The sequence below is a fragment of the Berghia stephanieae genome, chromosome 2, assembly GCF_034508935.2.
Source record: "Berghia stephanieae isolate SIO BIC M18660-M18661 chromosome 2, UCSD_Bste_1.3, whole genome shotgun sequence".
NCBI lineage: Eukaryota > Metazoa > Mollusca > Gastropoda > Nudibranchia > Aeolidiidae > Berghia > Berghia stephanieae.
In genome coordinates, this window is record NC_088361.1 from 90,640,698 (window position 1) to 90,659,684 (window position 18,987).

At 35.1% G+C, this 18,987-nt stretch overlaps 1 protein-coding gene across 3 annotated transcripts in view; it reads left to right on the forward strand.

The window, feature by feature from the left end:
* Positions 1–2,900: 2,900 nt before the first annotated feature.
* LOC144965823 (uncharacterized) overlaps positions 2,901–18,987 on the forward strand; it is a 390,278-nt gene continuing 374,191 nt past the window's right edge. Inside the window, exons 1-2 of one of the 3 annotated variants that reach the window (XM_078901578.1) lie at positions 2,901–3,011; positions 4,280–4,445. The gene's annotated coding sequence lies outside the window, so the exon portion shown is untranslated. Of the gene's footprint in view, positions 3,012–3,932; positions 4,446–18,987 lie in introns of all 3 variants that reach the window. The other 2 variants (XM_078901579.1, XM_078901577.1) reach the window with 2 other exon arrangements.

Sequence of the window (18,987 nt, forward strand, 5' to 3'; positions counted from 1 at the left end):
TTAAACATTGCAATAATGGAGTATTTTTAGCCTTGGTATGAGAGTTAGTTTCATTTCATCAGTGAGCTCAAAATAAATCTTGGTTATTAGACCTGCAAATAGTTCTCTGACCATTTATTATTCATTAACGATCAAACGTATGATCAGCATTATTATATGGCTGTGAAAGTTGGTTCATTACAGTTACAGAAGACATTAGAACGAAACTGGAGGCAGCAGAAATGTGGTTTCTTAGAAGGGTGTTAAGAAAACTAATGAAGAAGTATTAGAGCAAGCTGAAACTAAAAGGTTACTGATTCGTACAATAAGAAAAAGACAAATGCAATTATTAGGTCACCTAAATTGACATAAATGTATTGAACATCTTGCTCTCACAGAAAAGGTAGAAGGTAAAAAAGAGTAAAGGTAGACCAAGAAAAACATATTTGAATAGTTTGAACAGCTGGGTGACAAAGAAAGAGAAGAGTAATATTAGATTTTTTGAGGTTATCCGATCACAGAGATGAATGGCGTACCATGATCACCGATGTCTGGCACAGACTTGGTACTTGAAGAAGAATGAGAACGACCACACCTTATTTTAGTCTATATCTATTCTCCGACCTTTCAATCATATGGTGTGGAGAGCTATAATTATAGTAATGATCACAATTAATTAGAATCCTTTTAACAATTTCTTTACAATCCCCACTCTTCCATCTCTCTCTCTCTCTCTCTCTCTCTCTCTCTCTCTCTCTCTCTCTCTCTCTCCCCCTCTCTCTCTGGATACACACACACACATATATATATATATATATATATATATATATATATATATATATATATATATACACACAAATAATATATTATCTATCTATCTATCTATCTACCTATCTATCTATCTATCTATATATATATATATATATATATATATATATATATATATATATATATCTCTATATAATTATATATATATATATATATATATATAGACACACACACACACACACACAGAGAGAGAGAGAGAGAGAGAGAGAGAGAGAGAGAGAGAGAGAGAGAGAGAGAGAGAGAATGTAAATACCCTTCCCCCTCTCTTCCTCTTTCTTTCTCTTTCTTTCTCACTTCACTTTTCATTCTCTCTCTCTTTTTCATGTTTTGTTCTACATGTTACGTGTTGCTGTTGGTCAGGGGCCCTTTGTAAAGCAATTTGAGTACGTTTAGTGGAATTTGCGCTCTATAAAAGCTCATTATTTTTATTTTGCATTTTTCCTTTCTTTGCCTCTTTCACTCTCTCTCGTGCATTCTCTCTCTCTCTCTCTCTCTCTCTCTCTCTCTCTCTCTTTTTTTTTTTTTTCTCTCCACTGTCCCACGAGGGCGCATTCTTTTCCTTTCTCTTTCTTTATTTCGCATTCTCTCTCTCTCCCCCCTCTCTCTCTCTCTCTCTCTCTCTCTCTCTCTCTCTCACACACACACACACGCGCACTCTCCCGCTTTCTTCTGCATTCTTTCTCCACCCCCCCCCCCCCCTCTCTCTGTCTCGTATTTATTTCTTGTTTCTCTTTCTACAACAATTACATTTTATGTTATCAAAATCTCAAAACTGTTTTATATCTGGTTGAACGCGATGCTTAAATTTGATTTAAATACTCATCCACTTAAAGTTTAGATACATGACTTATTTGAGGAGGGTATAGTTTGTGTCTAAGTCTTCATGTCGAAAATTCTCTTGTTAAAATAATTCAGACTTTAAACTCAAATGTCCCTCCATTTAATTCTTTCGACATGATACGAGACTGATGCATTGAATCAAATAATATATTTATATAAAAAATGACCCACTATCTCTGATCAGTGTGTGTCATGTCTGGGTGATACGAGTATATTTGCTGAAAATCTAAAAAAAAGAGTCTCGTATTAAGTTTGTATTATTGATCTCAACTATCTCCTTACATATTCATATATTGCCTTATATTATTGTTTCGCGAATTGAGCATCACCCAGTGATGAAAATGCGCGTTTTAAATGTCATGTATTATTATTATTATTATTCTATCAGCCATTTTTGGAATTCCCCCCGAATATTCACACTACTCAACACAAAACCAGACATTTCTTACCAAAACAGAAAAGCAACAAGCATATTCTATACATAATATTATTGCTCGACAACATGAACCCGATTACAGAATGTCAAGTTTTTATAGCTAAAGCAAAAAGAAATAAAATCTGGATGAAAATAGTGACGGTTGCATCGTGACAAATGTGACGATTTTCAATAGGTGGTAATGAGAGGGTTAAAAGATGTGTATGCAGGCAAGGTTTCCAAGAGGAGATGGGTACCCTTATGAAGAATTTAGATATTAAATCGCCCCAAATACAAGGTAACCTTTATAGTGTTTTGTTTAATTTTGGGTGGATCCGACCTCTGATGACATCAAAAGTTTGATCCGCCCAAAATCACCTCCTGATGAGAGCGAATGCTCGAAACTATATTATTGTAGAAGTTAATTAAAATTATATATATATATATATATATATATATATATATATATATATATATATATATATAATGGGCTATTTGTGTGTAGGTGTGTGTGTGTGTGTGTGTGTGTGTGTGTATGTACGTTTCCGTGTTATCCTCTAAGCGACCATGCCTCACTTTTATCTCCCATTCCTCCTTGTACGAATATCCCCTCTACTCATCTACTCAATACTCTTATCCTTCTCCTCACCGCCGCTCCCATTTCCCTCATTTTCCCAGTCATCAACTAACTACCGGTGGATTCTCTTTCACTCAATGCTCGCGATTTTGCTGTCGTGAGCACTAATTATTCACTTACCTCGATCGCCGCATTGGTGAGACAGCGCACGCGTGCATGTGTGAGAGTAGAGGCCGTATTATATCTATCTACAGACTCTTCACATACATGAATGTAAACATCGGGCATATCACTCTTATGTACTCATCAATTCATGTTTTCTTATGATTCTTTCGATTCTTATGATTGTGTGATATGGTGTGATAATTCATGGTGCGTTTGACAAATCGTATTCATCGAATCTTATAGAATTAATAATATTTCTGCGTGTATTATTGAAGGCTGTGCCTTAAATGCTGACGTAAAGCTAAAAAATTGATTATTTTTCCGATGTATTATATTTGTGAAGAATCTAAGCAAAAAAAAAAGGATAAGATAGAATTGCTTGAATAGAGAGATTTATGTAAATTATTGCGAGGAACATTATGAGCGACGTCTTGAAGCGGTATTATGTCCGGAATTGAATTTATAGACAAAAACTTGGGGTTATTTCTATTCGTATTATGTAATATATCTATATACAATTTCGTATATTGAAAAATTTCTAAAAAAATGTATTTCTTATAATTTTAATTCTAAAGTCAATTTTTGGGGTCCAATTCATTCCTACATAATACCGTTTTGAGACGATGAGTCATATTTAAGGCATCAGTTTGCTAGATTAATCTCACAATACGTGAGAAATTAAAAAAAATATTAACTCATATTATATTTCTAACTATTTATATTTATGAAGAATTTTTGGTTGTCTTGAAATGTTCTTGAAAAAAAGTAACGTTTTTACTATTATCGAATTAATTTGCAGTCAACCATTAGTGTGTTAATGTCATTTTATGTCATCTAATCACAACATAAGCCTTTTTATGTATAATAATACCGCGTTTAATACTGATCAGCGTGTAATTATTATTATGATAAATATCGTTAGTTACGTCATTTAAAATCGAAGATAATTATCGATATTGATTCATCAGTGCTAAAGACTGATATTACAGGAAATAAAATGTGGCCACTGGCTTTAACATCAATTTAAAATCGAATTCAATGAGATTATTTTGATGTCGATTTGACTTATTGGGTAAAATCAATATCTAGAGTATAAATAACATGATCTAAAGTATATTAATCTAACAGGTCTCATTAGAAAATGAAACTGGATAATGTGGATGCTTAAAATACATAATTTAAAACACTCTTTGATGCCTAAAATGCTGCTAAAAGAGGACGCCATGTCTTAAAGTGCCCATGCAATGAATGTGATTGTTTTTCTCTATATTTTTTGTGATGCTTATGATCAACAAATTTTTTCTCTATATTTTTTGTGATGCCTATGATCAACTAATAACTAGTGAATAGTTGTTATTAATGTACCAGTTTGACCTTTTGTTTGCACATACAATTCTGTGTACTTATATTATCCATACGTCAGAATGATCTTTCCTTATGTTTATATTAATAATATGTATATGTTTGCATGACAGGGCATTTAACGGTCTTTTGACCTATGAAACCATTGGTGTTTATGAAGTGATATGATTATATTATCTTGAATTGAACGTGGGATAAATAAACAAGGGTTATTATCCTCGTTGGTGGCTTCCAAATTCGTTTATTATGGATTTCATTGGTCCATTCTTTTGGTAGAAGGTAAGTTGAGATACATGCGTATCTATCTATCTATCTATCTATCTATCTATCTATCTATCTATCTATCTATCTATCTATCTATCTATCTATCTATCTATCTATCTATCTGTCTATCTATCTATCCATCTTTCTATCTCACTCTCTATCTATCTATCTTTTCTATCTATCTATCTATCTATCTATCTATTTATCTATCTATCTATCTATCTATCTATCTATCGATCTATCTATCTATCTATCTATCTATCTATCTATCTATCTATCTATCTATCTATCTATCTATCAATATATCTATCTATCTATCTATCTATCTATCTATCTATCTATCTATCTATCTATCGATCGATATATCTAAACATACATCTATCTATCTGTTTATTTATTTATCCATCTATCTACACTATATATATATATATATATATATATATATATATATATATATATATATATATCTTTACATATCTATTGATCTATCTATAAATCTAAATATCTATCTATCTATCTATCTATCTATCTATCTATCTATCTATCTATCTATCTATCTATCTCTAGCATAATCATCTTTATCATCATCATCATCATCATCATCATCATCTTCATCATTGCCACCACCACCACCACCACAACCACAACCCACCTTCATGATAATTTATAACCAACATTATCATCAACATCATCGTCATCATTGCCACCATCACCACCACCACAACCACAACCCACCTTCATGATAATTTATAACCAACATCATCAACAACATCATCATCATCATTGCCACCACCACCACCACCGCAACCCGCCTTCATCTTAATTTATAACCAACATCATCATCGTCATCATTAACAACATGAGAATGGACCTTTCACAAACTTTGTCTCCACGTAAGAATCGATTACATCCCCACGCAGAGCACGATTATTTTCCCCGCCTTAGCGATCTGTTTACAGAAAACATTGATTTACACTGTTTTTGTATTTAAATAATGAAGTAAGGTTAATCACTGTAGGCTATACCGAAGACGTTTGATGTTATGGGAAACTGTTTGCCTTTCTTTGTGAAAAACAACATTACATTTGCCTATTCATGACCCATCGCCTCCAAACGGTATAATGTATGGATGGCTAAGATGCGGAAAATTGAATTTATAACCAAAATATCAGACTTGGTTTAAGTTTATTTGTTTTATTGAGGAAAATGAATATAGAATTTTAGAACAAAGGGCACCAACATTTCATTTCTCTGTATCAGCTTGGCTTTAATTTGACTTTATATCATTCGGTTCATACTGATACATTACCGTTTTGAGACGATGGGTCACATTTAAGAATATATGGTTTTTATACAGCGCCTTACCCTGTATATCAACAGGCTCAAAGCGCTTAATAGTAACGTGGCAACTTTCACTCAAACATACAACCATTCAAATATTGATTATGAAACAAAGCAATATAATTCTACAGTGTTACGACATATTAAAAAGAAACGTTTTAAGATGTTTGTTTTAACAAGAATTCTGCATCATTACTGTCTCTGATATATCTTGGAAGGAGTTCCAGGTAAGGGGTGCCGAATATTTAAACAATGCTCGTCAATTTTGTAACATTATTTGTAACCCATCGACTCAAATCGGTAATGTGACACGGTGCTAAAAATTGAACTTAGAGCTTAATGATAAAACTTAGAGATAAAATCAATGCCATTATTGTTAAGAGTGAGTTATAATATTTCTTCAATTTCAAGCAGCTTACATATTCTAAATCTGGTCATTTTGACTTCATAGGCAGTTTTCTTCATGAAGAACATCTCGATATAAAACCGTTCTGAGACGTTCGGTCACGTTTGCCCGTTTTGGATTTTCCAGGAAATATTTTGCTCCATCCAAGCACAGAAAATCGGCAGAATTGTTTGGTAATTTTTATAATAATAATTAAAACAAATCAGACCCTTTACTTCAAACATTATTTAAAAAAAATAAACATTTATATAATATTATAGCGCTACTATATCCACTTTTCTAAACGGACTCAAAGTGCTTTCCAAGAAGTCCCTAGCCAAGAGCAACACTAAACATAAATTAACAGGACAAGACATGACGACTGTAAGGCGATAGTATAATATTTCTTTCGATAGAGACAACGCTGTTAATGGCCAGGTACTCATAATTTTAGCAAATTAGCAAGATGGAAGAATTCGAGGAAAAAGCCTTATCTAAGAACTCGTAACATTTGCGCCGCTCAGAGCGGGTCTTGAAACGGCACCTATCATTCTGAAGGTGAGAACCATACCACACGACCACACAGACGCACATGTCGTGGGAGAGAGGGAGGGGGGGGGGGGATTTAGATGAAGAATTAAAGTTTAGCCAAAGAAAATGAGACTTGGCCAAGTCAACTATTATATTTCTCGTCACTTTTTAGTATAAAGTTATAAATCCCTCTATTTTATTGTAAGATAAATAAAAATCCTCATTTCTATTAAAAATCCTTAAACCCTCTGTTATTATCTAATCCTATATTGACATGATACGGTTAAATCCGATATGATATTATTTTGAGTCGACGGGCAGGAATTTATTTTTCAGTTCTTTCAAATCATTTTTTTTTCATCGACGGCTCCTTTTTATCATTTTATTTTGTCTCGTCCAGCTCTAATAAGAATATGTGCTACTGTTACCACAAAATACGTCATTATTGTGGAAGAAATAAAAACACGTACACCCAGCAGTATTTGGATTGGTGTCTCTGTTAGATCTGGCGGAAAGTGCTTTGCGATTGACTAGCGCCTATTCAAAGGGTAGCAAGCAATTGCTATTGTCCGTTTCATGCAATAGAAGCCGGGATAAACTTCGGCCCCATGGGTCCAATGGCTCTGAAGGACTAAGACACGATCACAAGTTGACCATTCAACCGTTGATATTTCGGCCATCAAACAACGTTCTAAATAAGCTAAATATGGTATCATTTTAAAAGGGATAATTATAAGTTCTATTTCTGCATCATTTTAACATTAAAAAAAGGCATTGACGATGGCAAAATGCTGTTTAAAATTTTACAGCAGCGAAAATAACAAAAAAATCTTTATCAGTATGAGTCTATCTGAAAGACAAACATCTGTTTCTATTTGTACCAGTTTGTTTCAATGTTGGTTGCATCATGGATGAGGATTAGCACTTTAACCCTCTCTTTACCACCTACAGCAAAATCGTCACATCTGTTACGACACAATATACGTTTTTCTTACTCAGATTAATTTTGTACATCACAAACTTTGAAGAATGATCTTTGTTTAATTAATAAGAACATTAAAAAATACTTTTTTTTTCTGCTGGGTAAGCCTGCCATTTTGGGAAAATACTGAAAATGATCAGAAAGGAAAGAGTTTAAAAAAAACCCTCACCAAATTCTGTTTGCGACTTTAACACATCCCCTCACCTCACCTTATTCTCATGATCTGAGTGACCGTAGAGGATACATAGGAGATGGCTTTGCAGTGAGAACCCTCCATCCAGATCAGTCCTTAGCTTTCCTCATTAGTGTTGGTTCTGTCCATCCTTGTCCATTCCTTTACATCATCCATGTAGCACTTTGTTTGCCGTACTCTCATTTTGCCTCATTGCGACTTCCATTGCATAGTATGACGGTTTTTGCCAACTTCAGAGGGGTCGAAATTTGGACGTTTGACAAGAGCATGAAACACTAGTCTTTTCGATTCGACTTAATGTGTGCGGTTATGTAGTCTAGTGGTATGACATTCGCTCTCTAATCGGAAGGTCCTGGGTTCGAGCCTAATCGGCGCATAGTTGAGTCCTTGAAGAAGGCTCTTTATTTACATTCCCTCACAGTACTCATGTGTAAAACGATTACTTGGCCGTTAAGCGTTGTCTCTGTCCTAAAAAATTGTAATATCGCCTAACAGACGCCATGTCCCATCCTAAATGTTAAATGTTGCTGTTAGCTAGGTACCCCTTGTAAAGCGCTTTGAGCAGGTTTAGTGGATATTGCGCTATATAAAAAGCTCAATTTAAAATTTATTTTTAGAGATGCTATAACTAATAGAATAAAGTCCACGCTAACCACATATTTTTTTTAAAATTTAAGAACCATCAAGCTGTATGTGTTTTGAATGGTTTTAAACGAGAAAAACACAATCAATATTATTATTTTGCTTGATAATTTGAGTTAGTAATTGAGTGAGTTTTAATTATGGAACAGTGTCGTATAGAACCTCTCAATTTTACCGGAGTTTCATCAACCTGTAATATTTTGAGGGTTGACTCTCCAGCCTTGGTTCTTGTTTTTTGATGAAGCGTTAATTTTATTGATTTTTCTATGTGAGAATGATCATGTGATAGACTATGTGATACGTCATACGTGATACTTTTGATCTGTTAAGCCACTCTACGAATACCGTTTTAGGTAATAAAAATGAATATAGGGTGTCCATACAGTCTTTCCCTCTTTAATAACATCTTTATTCATCTTAACGACGCCACTATCACATTATCTCATTCGTCTGTAGTGTTTCATTCATCCTGTTTTGTTGATAAATGGGAAACCCGAAACTTCCATTTTATCTATTTTCGTATATTAAATCGAAGCTTACATTCAATTTCACATTGTTATTTAACATAAAACCGTCACAGTTAATATACTTTAAATATGGACTTATAAATAGATAAATGCTTTGCATTTTGTTTACCATTGTTTCTTACTCAATGCGCCCCAATATGGTTGCCATGGCTACCTACAAGCAAATTCAAGCCGTTTTCGAGTTCTTACCGTGTGTTTTGTAGCTTTTGTGGCGTGATCGATTAATTAAATAACAGCTCTTATTTTTTATGGCAAACGTTCGAACATCTGGTGTTGAAGCTGAATAAACAGTGTCTCTTTCCAAGAACCATCAAGGAATGGAACACTCTCACACCAGAAATCTTAGATATTACCAACAATAACAAAATTGGTCAACTATTAAACATTTATCTTTGAACTCAATAACACAATAATGGAGAAAGTCACCACATAATTGTATAAAATCTGCGGCAATCCGCCTTTTGCAAATAAAGACGTTGTACTTGAACTTATATCCTTGTAAGATTGAGTCATACGGAGAAATAGGTGACCCAGGCGACAAGGCAATCGATTCGAAATCTCTCAATTCTCAATTATCTGTCCGGAAACGTGTCGTTTCGAAATTTGACGAAAGACCTGTCTATCTCCAAGGTGAAAAAACACCGTCTTACTGAAAAAAATAATCGTATCCTTGTGCGGATATGTGGTCTAGTGGTATGACACTCGCTTTCGGATCGGAAGTTCCGGGGTTCGAGCCTCAATCGGCGCATAGTTGAGTCCTCGGAGAAAGCTCTATACTCACATTCTCTCACCGTACTCAGGTGTAAAATGTAAAAACTAACTCTAAATCATTTTCTGCATCTAGTTATCTTGCTATGGTTTGAGGCGATGTATCATAAATATCTCTCTCCGTCTCTCTCTTTCTCTCTTCTCTCTTTCTCTCTCTCTCTCTCTCTCTCTCTCTCTCTCTTTCACCATATATATATATATATATATATATATTACTTATCTATTTACAACTCATTTCTTTATATGCAATTTATTTATTTACTTAATTATAATTCATCTCTTTACAATTTATTTACCTATTTATTTACAATCAATTAATCTATCTTTTCATGTATAATTCATTTATCTATCTATCTATTTATTTATCTATTTATAATTTATGTACGTATCAATTCACTACTTTATCAAGCTATTATTTATTTATTTTATTATTTATTTATTTATTTATTTATTAACCCCAGTAGTATCAGACTATCAGCTCATCATTAATCTCTTTTACAGTTAATAAACACTATTGGTCCCTTTGTCGAGCAGATAACGTCACACGACAAACCCTACTCTAACTTCAATGGACATGTAGCCCCTTTGACAGCACAAAAGTGAATCATTATATTGAATTAGATGATATCATCCTTTTGTTTACACAGAAGTCTATAATGTTCGGAATTGAATTGTTCAGGGGCGTCTGGCAATAATTCAATATTTTATCTTTTGGAGGTGGCACCAACCCGGCGTACGCTGACAAAACGCGGAATATTCCAATTTTACCAGAAGCATTTTTTTTTGGGAAATATTTATATGTTACAGTGAATGGCAAAATCAGTCGGATGGTGAAACGGTTTGAACTGAGATATTGCCAATTTTAGTTTAGTTCTTGTCATAAATGATTAAATCAACCCATTTTGTACATCTTCGGGAAATATATAAGCTTAATTTCACTTCTAAATATTTTTTACAGCTAGTCAAGTTGAAAAAGTGTGAAATTTGAGAAAAGTTGCTGGATACCTTTCCCATACATCTGACCATAACTTCATGAAAAATGTCCCGATTTACTGCATATAAAGATTAAAATGCTCTGTGGAGCATATTCTTTCAGAAAAGCAACTAAAATTTTCACCTTCCGACAGATTATGCCATGCACTGACAAATATAAAGACGATTCCCAATAGGCCGAAAATTCCCAAACTTGAGACTTCATAGAATTTTCAGATTCGAGACTCTTCATAGTGTGGGACATCATGTAAAGCGCTTTGAGTACATTTTGTGGGTATTGCGCAATATATAACAACTCATTGTGCTGTTGTATGCTATTATGTTATTATGTTACTTTGTGATACAAGTGGTCTTGTGATATGGAACTCGCTTTCGGATCGGAAGGTCCTGGGTTCGAGCCTTGCTCGGCGCATAGTTGAGACCTTGGAAAAGGCTCTTTACTCGCATTCTCTTTATCGTACTCAGGTGTAAAATGAGCACCAGGCCGTTAACGGCATTGTCTCTGTCGGAAAAAAATGTAATATCGCTTAACACGCGTCATGTCTCGTCCTACATGTTAAGTGTTGCACGTTTAGTGGAGATTGCGCGATATAAAAGCTCAACTTTATAATCTCAACTTTATTATAGTTATTGCTGCTATTATGACTTTTGTTGTTAATATTAGTTCCTTATAATAAGAGCTTTGTACATTTATGATTTATTCAATCATGAACAATTAGTTTCAACTTTACATTGCCATGGGAGGGGGGGGGGGGTAGCTCAGTTGTTAGAGCACTTACTTCAAACGTAAAGGGACCGAGATCGATCCCGGGTGCAGTCGGTTATCAATAATAAAGCAAGACAAACAATGATAATAATAATGATAATAATAATAATAATAATAATAATAATAATAATAATAATAATAATAATAATAATAATAATAATAATAATAATAATAATAATAATAATAATAATAATAAAAATGATGATGTCGATGGTGGTGATGATGCTGATGATGACGATGGTGGTGGTGGTGCTGCTGCTGCTGCTGCTGCTGCTGATGATGATGATGATGATGATGATGATGATGATGATGAATATAATGATACTGATAATAACAATAATAATAATAATAATAATAATAATAATAATAATAATAATAATAATAATAATAATAATAATAATAATAATAATTCATGATGATGATGATGATGATGATGATGATGATGATGATGATGATGATGATGATAATATTAGTAACAATAATGCGTAAAATGAAGGGAAAACAATATTTGTCAATGTTTTTAAAACTTACAAATAAACAGATAGAAAGCTTGATTTACAAAGGACCATTGTGATATGGGGAACATATTTTAGGAGATTATGGTCCAAAATCATTCTGTTTTTGGTCTTCTCTCATGTTATCTGCTGTGCCGACAGCCTATTATTTTTCAAGGGGCGTCTTGGAGTGAGATAGAGTAAAGGTTATGTCTTGCTTCAGGTTAAAAGTTCCACCCATGAGATATAGAATGGACGTTTACGCTAGTTGTATAGTTGAGAAAGTCTATGTGATAATGAGGAATTGGAGACGGGAGAGAACAAGGAGGGAAGGAGAAGGAGGCTGAGAATAAGGGGGAGAAGTATTAGGAGAAGTGGGGTGGGTGAGGAGTGAGGAGGGGAGAAGTAGTTAAAGAGGAGTAGATGGAACAAGAAGATGATGAGGAGATGGGGTTGTTGAACATGAAGGAGGAGCAGAATGGATGGGTGATTGAAAGGAGGAGGAGGCGGAAGAGGAGGGGGGAGGTGAGGGAGGAAGGAGTAGAAAGTTCGAGGAGGAAAAAAAAGGAAGAAAGGGGGAGGATGAGGATGATTAGGAGGAAGAGAATGAGCAATGTGATGCTTATGATAACTTGAGTGGCATCATGAATGTGATAAAGATGAGATCATAATGGCGATTGTAATGATGGTTGTAATAATAATAATGATGAGCAATGATGAAATCTTGCATAGCACGTTAAATCCATACATATCAGACCCAAAGCGCTTAGATTACATTGGCTATAAAAAAATTGATCATGATGATGATGATGATGATGACCATGATGATGATGACGACGACGAAAAGTGAGTGGAGCAGGCACTTTCCTACTCACTTCATTTCTTGTTATTATCCTAATAAGTACCTGCTCCACTCACTTTTCTGAATTCAAGATTGACGTCCAGTTGTGGTAGGTACCAAATTACAACAAAACAAAATAACAAATTAGGCAACAAAAACTGATGTCAAAGATCTGAAAAAGAATGTATGAAATAGTGCCAGACCAAGAACAATGAAAAAATACATCCCAAAAATAAGTCTGCTTCGACTGGGGATCGAACCCCAGACCTTCTGATTAACGGTCAGACGTGTACTATTGTTAAAAATAAAAGGTATTAAAACGTCCCATCATTTAACCTATGTGATGTAATAGTAGATCGCACCAATTCTGACCTGGTTTATTTTTAAAATATCTTCTTTTAAAATATTGCAAATATATTGTGTAGAATGACCCTTATCCGAATCCTGATGTGAACGGCGCAACTTTTCACTGTACTCAGGCTCATAATGGGTAATTTAATTGAGCTTTGAGCTTTTAATTGATCTTTGATATAGCAATACCCACTAAACGTGCTGAAAGCGCTTTACAAGGGGTCCCTGGCCAACAACAACACTTAACATGTAGGACGGGACATGACGCCTGTAAGGCGATATTACATTTTTTTTCGGACAGAGTCAACGCTGTTAACGGCAGGTATTCATTTTAGACCTGAGTACGGTGAGAGAATACTAGTAAAGAGCCTTTTCCAAGGACTCAGCTATGTGCCGAGCGAGGCTCGAACCCAGGACCTTCCGATCGAAAGCGAATGTCATGCCACAAGACCACATAGCCGAACGTTACTTGGCAAGCAACGTCGATGTTTTTGTCAAAAAAATTATATCAATAGAACGTAAAAGAAATAATCTCTACATGTCAAGTGTTGCTGTTGGATTGTCATCTTTTGTAAAGCGCCTTGGACACATTTAGTGGATATCAAATTTTATAAAAGCTCTTTTCTTTTTCTTTCCCTTTTTAACCCATTTTCCGAGCTCGCATTTTTGTGGTGAACTTTCATTAATCAACGACTGCTGGAAAATACTCATGACACAATGCTCAAACTATTTCTGAGACACCACATGTTAACAACAATACTTTCATCTCATGAACTATAACAAAAATAGCTCATGGCAAAAAACTGCCAAATTCTCCGTTTCCAAGTTTCTTTGTAATGCGTTCAACTCGTGATGTTATTATGTTGTAATAATCTGCCAGAAGCTGCAAACTGTGAAAAGTAATGAACAAAATTGAATATACCTGTTTCCAAAAAGAACAAAACAAACACACACACACACACACACACACACACACACACAAACCCAAGAATGTTTCGGTCTCAAACTCCTGCTCAGTCAACAACAAGAAGAGTAAAACTTTAAATCCAGAAAGACGGCAAAGTAGTATTGTGTGGCTATGCCGTCTTGTTGGACCAAAGAGTCCATGGTTCGAGTTCCTCATTGTTGAGTCGTTGGTAAGGGCTGTTTACTGACATTCTCTCACCATTCTCGGGTGTAAAATGAGTACCTGGTTGTTAACTGTCGGAAAAAATATAATTCTCGCCTAATCGGCGTCATGTCTTGTCTTACATGTTAAGTGTTGCTGTTGGCCGGCTAAGGACCCATTGTAAAGCGTTCTGAGCACGTTTAGTTCATATTTCACTATATAAATGATCTAGTTCAATACGATCTCAAAATTTTCGAGATCGTACTTGTCGACAAGTCCTGCCAAATACAAGTCTGCCGCCTGTCTGTATCTTAACTCTCTCCTTACCATCTAGTTTCAGAATTTGACCCGAAACTTCATCCTCACCCAACACAAAATAGATTTTTCAGACAGAATAGTAACGAGTATATATGCTTGTTTTGTTCAGAAAAAATGAGCTCTGCAACACAGTGTCGAGTTTTTATAGCTATAACTATAATAGAAATGAAATTAGAACAAGAAAATTGTTCGTTTTGAATGTGACGATTTTCCTTTGTGTGGTAAGGAGAGGTTTAAGTAATGGATCAATGATTTCGCTGTTTTTGTTATTGGCCGAAGAAGGGTTTGAACCCGAATCGGTGTGTTTGGTATTTTGTTCTTTTTCGAAGCTGTTATATTTATCGTTGTTCATTGCATTCACCATGAATCAAAGTGATACAAGGCTGATAGAAGCTGTGGATTGTAAAAAAATGATAAACAAAAGTGAATATAACAGCTTCAAAAATGAACAGAATACCAAACACGGAACGCCCAAACGTCTTCTTCATCACCAACAAATAACAATAAAGATATAAATACATTACCCAACAACCTAGAAAGACGGCAGAGAAAAAAAATAATGAATTAGAACGTGCTTATTTTTTCTATGTCGTCTATCTGGGTTTTTAAGTAAAGTAGGTAATTCTGTTTTTATTGGGTTTTGTTTTTGGTTGTTGGCCGAAGGAGGGCTTGAGCCCAAAACTTCTGCTTTTGGTCTTTTGTTCTGCTGCTATATATATTTTTTGTTCAATTCTCTCAAAACGTAATATTATGTTTATCATTGAAAGCAATCTCAACTTCCTTTGTTTTTTTGTCTAATGTGTTCACCATAACTTGCCATAACTCCTACCTTTCCACCTTTTGTTACGTACAATGCCCAAATTTCTGTTAACCTTTTGTGTCAGTTTATTGTGGGGTTAACTTTTATTATTTATCACATTTACATTCCCTCATTGTATTGGGTACCACACGCATTCGGATCATGGAAAAAATATGATTAATTTGAGGTTTGAAATGCTTCCTCCTCGTTCTTTTTGCCTCCATCCTCATATTCATCCTCCTCCTATTCCTCCTTCTACTCCGCGTCATCTTTCACATCCTTCTTCATCTTCTTCTTCTTCTTCTTCTTCTTCTTCTTCTTCTTCTTCTTCTTCTTCTTCTTCTTCCTCTACTTATTCATCACCATGAGCATCTTAATCATCATCATCATCCTCATTATCATCATCATCATCATCATCATCATCATCATCATCATCATCATCATCATCATCATCATCATCATCATCACCATCATCTCCTCATTGTGATTTTACTTCACAATGCTTAATGTGAACGACAAAATTGTAAATAAAAATTCACCCCCCTCTCCTGACCTCCTGTAGTGGGCAGGGAGCACGTACTGTGTCTTCTATCCGCCTATAGATAGTATGCGCTTGGCTAAGAAGCTCATAACATTGCCATCCGTAAGTATAACGGACCAACACACAAAACCGTGTGTATCCATGAACGTTTATAGTCGGGTTAATACAGTTCAGTGAGCATTACTCATAAACGCGGATGGCAAAAAACAACAACAAAGACCTGAGTGACGTCATCTTCGAACTATCTATATATGTTTTCCAATTTGCTTTCTGTCTTTGTCTTGGAATGAGATTGCTTGATTTTGTCCTGGCCCTGGCCGGAGTCCTTGGCTGGGAGGGAAACAGTCAAATGAATAGTTAATCTTTTCGGAGATGATATTTATTCCTAGTAAATCAGCTCTCTGTTATGTATTGTTATATTTGTTGTTTTGAAGGTATGATATAAGCACTTGAGTGTTTTCCTCTTGGCGAGATCCTGTGCTTGTGTTTGGATGCGACTTTTAGGTGATCTCAAACTATGCACAATGATAGTATGCTCTTGTAATCTTCGTCTTTGTTCCCTATTTGTACCATTCCCGTTTGTCTTTCTTATCTCGTGTGCTTTTACTTGTAAATCTAGAATATTTAGTTTTACTACCCCATTTCCTTTCTTTTTACTGACGCTGAAATGACACAGCTAAATGTATCGTAAAACTCTTAGAACCCCCCCCCCCCCCCCCCCCACACACACACACAAACAAAACAAAACAAAAACAAAATAAATTAAGGAATAACCCAAAAAAAAACCCCCCACAAAAATACAAACAAACAAAACACCCCCCCCCCCCAATAAACAAATCAAACAACCCCCCCCCCCCACCCCCCCACCCCCAAGGGAAAAACCCCACATAAGAACATGAACCCAACAGAACAAGCTTAGTATCTCTAATGGCATGGTTGCTTGGACATAATTTTGGAAAGGGGACAAAACGCTAGAAGCTATATAAATAAATGATATATCCAAAGAGGGGTCAAGGTCGAGATTACACATTAATGGGACAAAATGATTGGTCAGGCAGGGTAGTCAACTCTCTAGTGACAAAACTGGACTTATTTCAACTCCATATTCAGCTTTTTATTATCCATTAAACCCGGTTACAACTTATCACCTAATTGCTTCATAGAAAGGATATAACAGCTTCGAGTGCTACGTAGTTGAAAATCATATAGAAGGAACACAGCTGACGTCACTCAGCTCTTTGGTATTATTTTTAGACAGCTTGTTAGTGGGTATTTCTCACTAAATTATATCAATCAGACTATAACAGTTAAAGGTCACACACAGTTTTGCATGTTGGTATGCTTGAATAGGCTGACGGATATTATAAATATTTTACCTAAACGCATAGCATCAATATTATTAAACATTAAAAAAAAATATTACAAGGCGTCCGTTTTACCCTTTGTAAAAAAACACCAACAAAAAAAAAATAATAAAAAAACAAACTCATAGCAATTCAATCATCTTTCTTTGCGGCACGCATTCACTCACCCACTCTAGGGGCGGCCGCGATTCCTCTTTCCTTGGGGTGTCCATCGCAGATCCTGTCTTATCAGTGTTTCATCATGTCTGCGACAGACATGCCCCAGCCATTGCCATATTCTCCTCTTAATGAGACTCTCCAGAGACTCCACTTCATCTCTCGCTCTCATGTCCTCATTTGAGATTGTGTTTGGCCAGAATGTATTGAAGACTTGTCGCGTGTTTTGGAATACTTCAAGTTTCTGGATGCTACTCTCTGTGATCTTCCAACATTCTGATCCATAGAGCAAAACGCTCAAAACCTTACTTTTAAAAATCTTTTTATTTTTTTATTATTTTTTTAAAATCCCGTTGCTCTCCAAATTTGTTTGAGGGAAACAAATGTCTGATTTGTCTTACTGATTCTTGTATGGCACGCATTCCGTTTTTACTAAAAACTACTTTTTAAAAGTTCAAATCATTACAGTCAAGAATCAATCTGTGGAAAAAATTCTACATTTTAATAAAGAAATAATGCGGATGAGGTCAGTAGAGGGCACAATAGAAATCTTCTTAACTCCTGCTTAAAAATTTTTGAACTATAATATAGATCCTAATGTGTGCTTCTAAGGCCGCGTAGTGGCAATAGAAGCTTGTTCGAAATTCCGAACGCAGGAGTTTAAGAATCTTCCAATCTAACGAACCCAGATGGTATTATCGTATTATCCCTATTAACATACCCTCATAGGTGCAAGTCCAAACCGCTGAAGTCACTGGGCGTTCTTATCACTGTATGTTACACAAGTCTTATATTTAAAAAAAAATTATTTTGTTTTAAATAAGTGTATTTTACTAGGCAAATGCATTTTAAAAAAGATTTTAAAAACCCACAACAACAACAACAAACAAAAACAATAGAAATACCAAACAAAAACAAAGCAAAACAAAAAAGCAAAATAAAAAACTAATCCAGAAAAAAACAAAATGATACCCACAAAAACCCCCATAAAAAACAACACCCCCCCAAACAAACAAACAAACAAACAAACAAACAAACAAACAAACAAACAAACAATCAAACAAACAAAGAAAACGAAATTACAACCAGGTAACAATGCATAGGAATACACGAAGATGCGTGACGAATGACAATTCCACAACCTGTGGTGAAAGAGACGTGTGCATACATGGAGTAGTTACAATGGTTACGGAACCATGGAATACGCGAATGGTTACGGAACCATGAAATAAGATCGACAAATAAAATGACAACTGTATCCAAAGAACTCACTGCCTTGATAGAATTTCTACTGATCAATATCGAATTAAATTAAATACGATACAATCTAAGCATGCCACGGGTTTGACGTCTCCTCGACGACTGTCATGGAAGTAGTTAGGAAACATCATCAAAGTGATGATTATGATGATGACGATGAGCATGATAATGATCATGATGATAATGAAAATAATGAT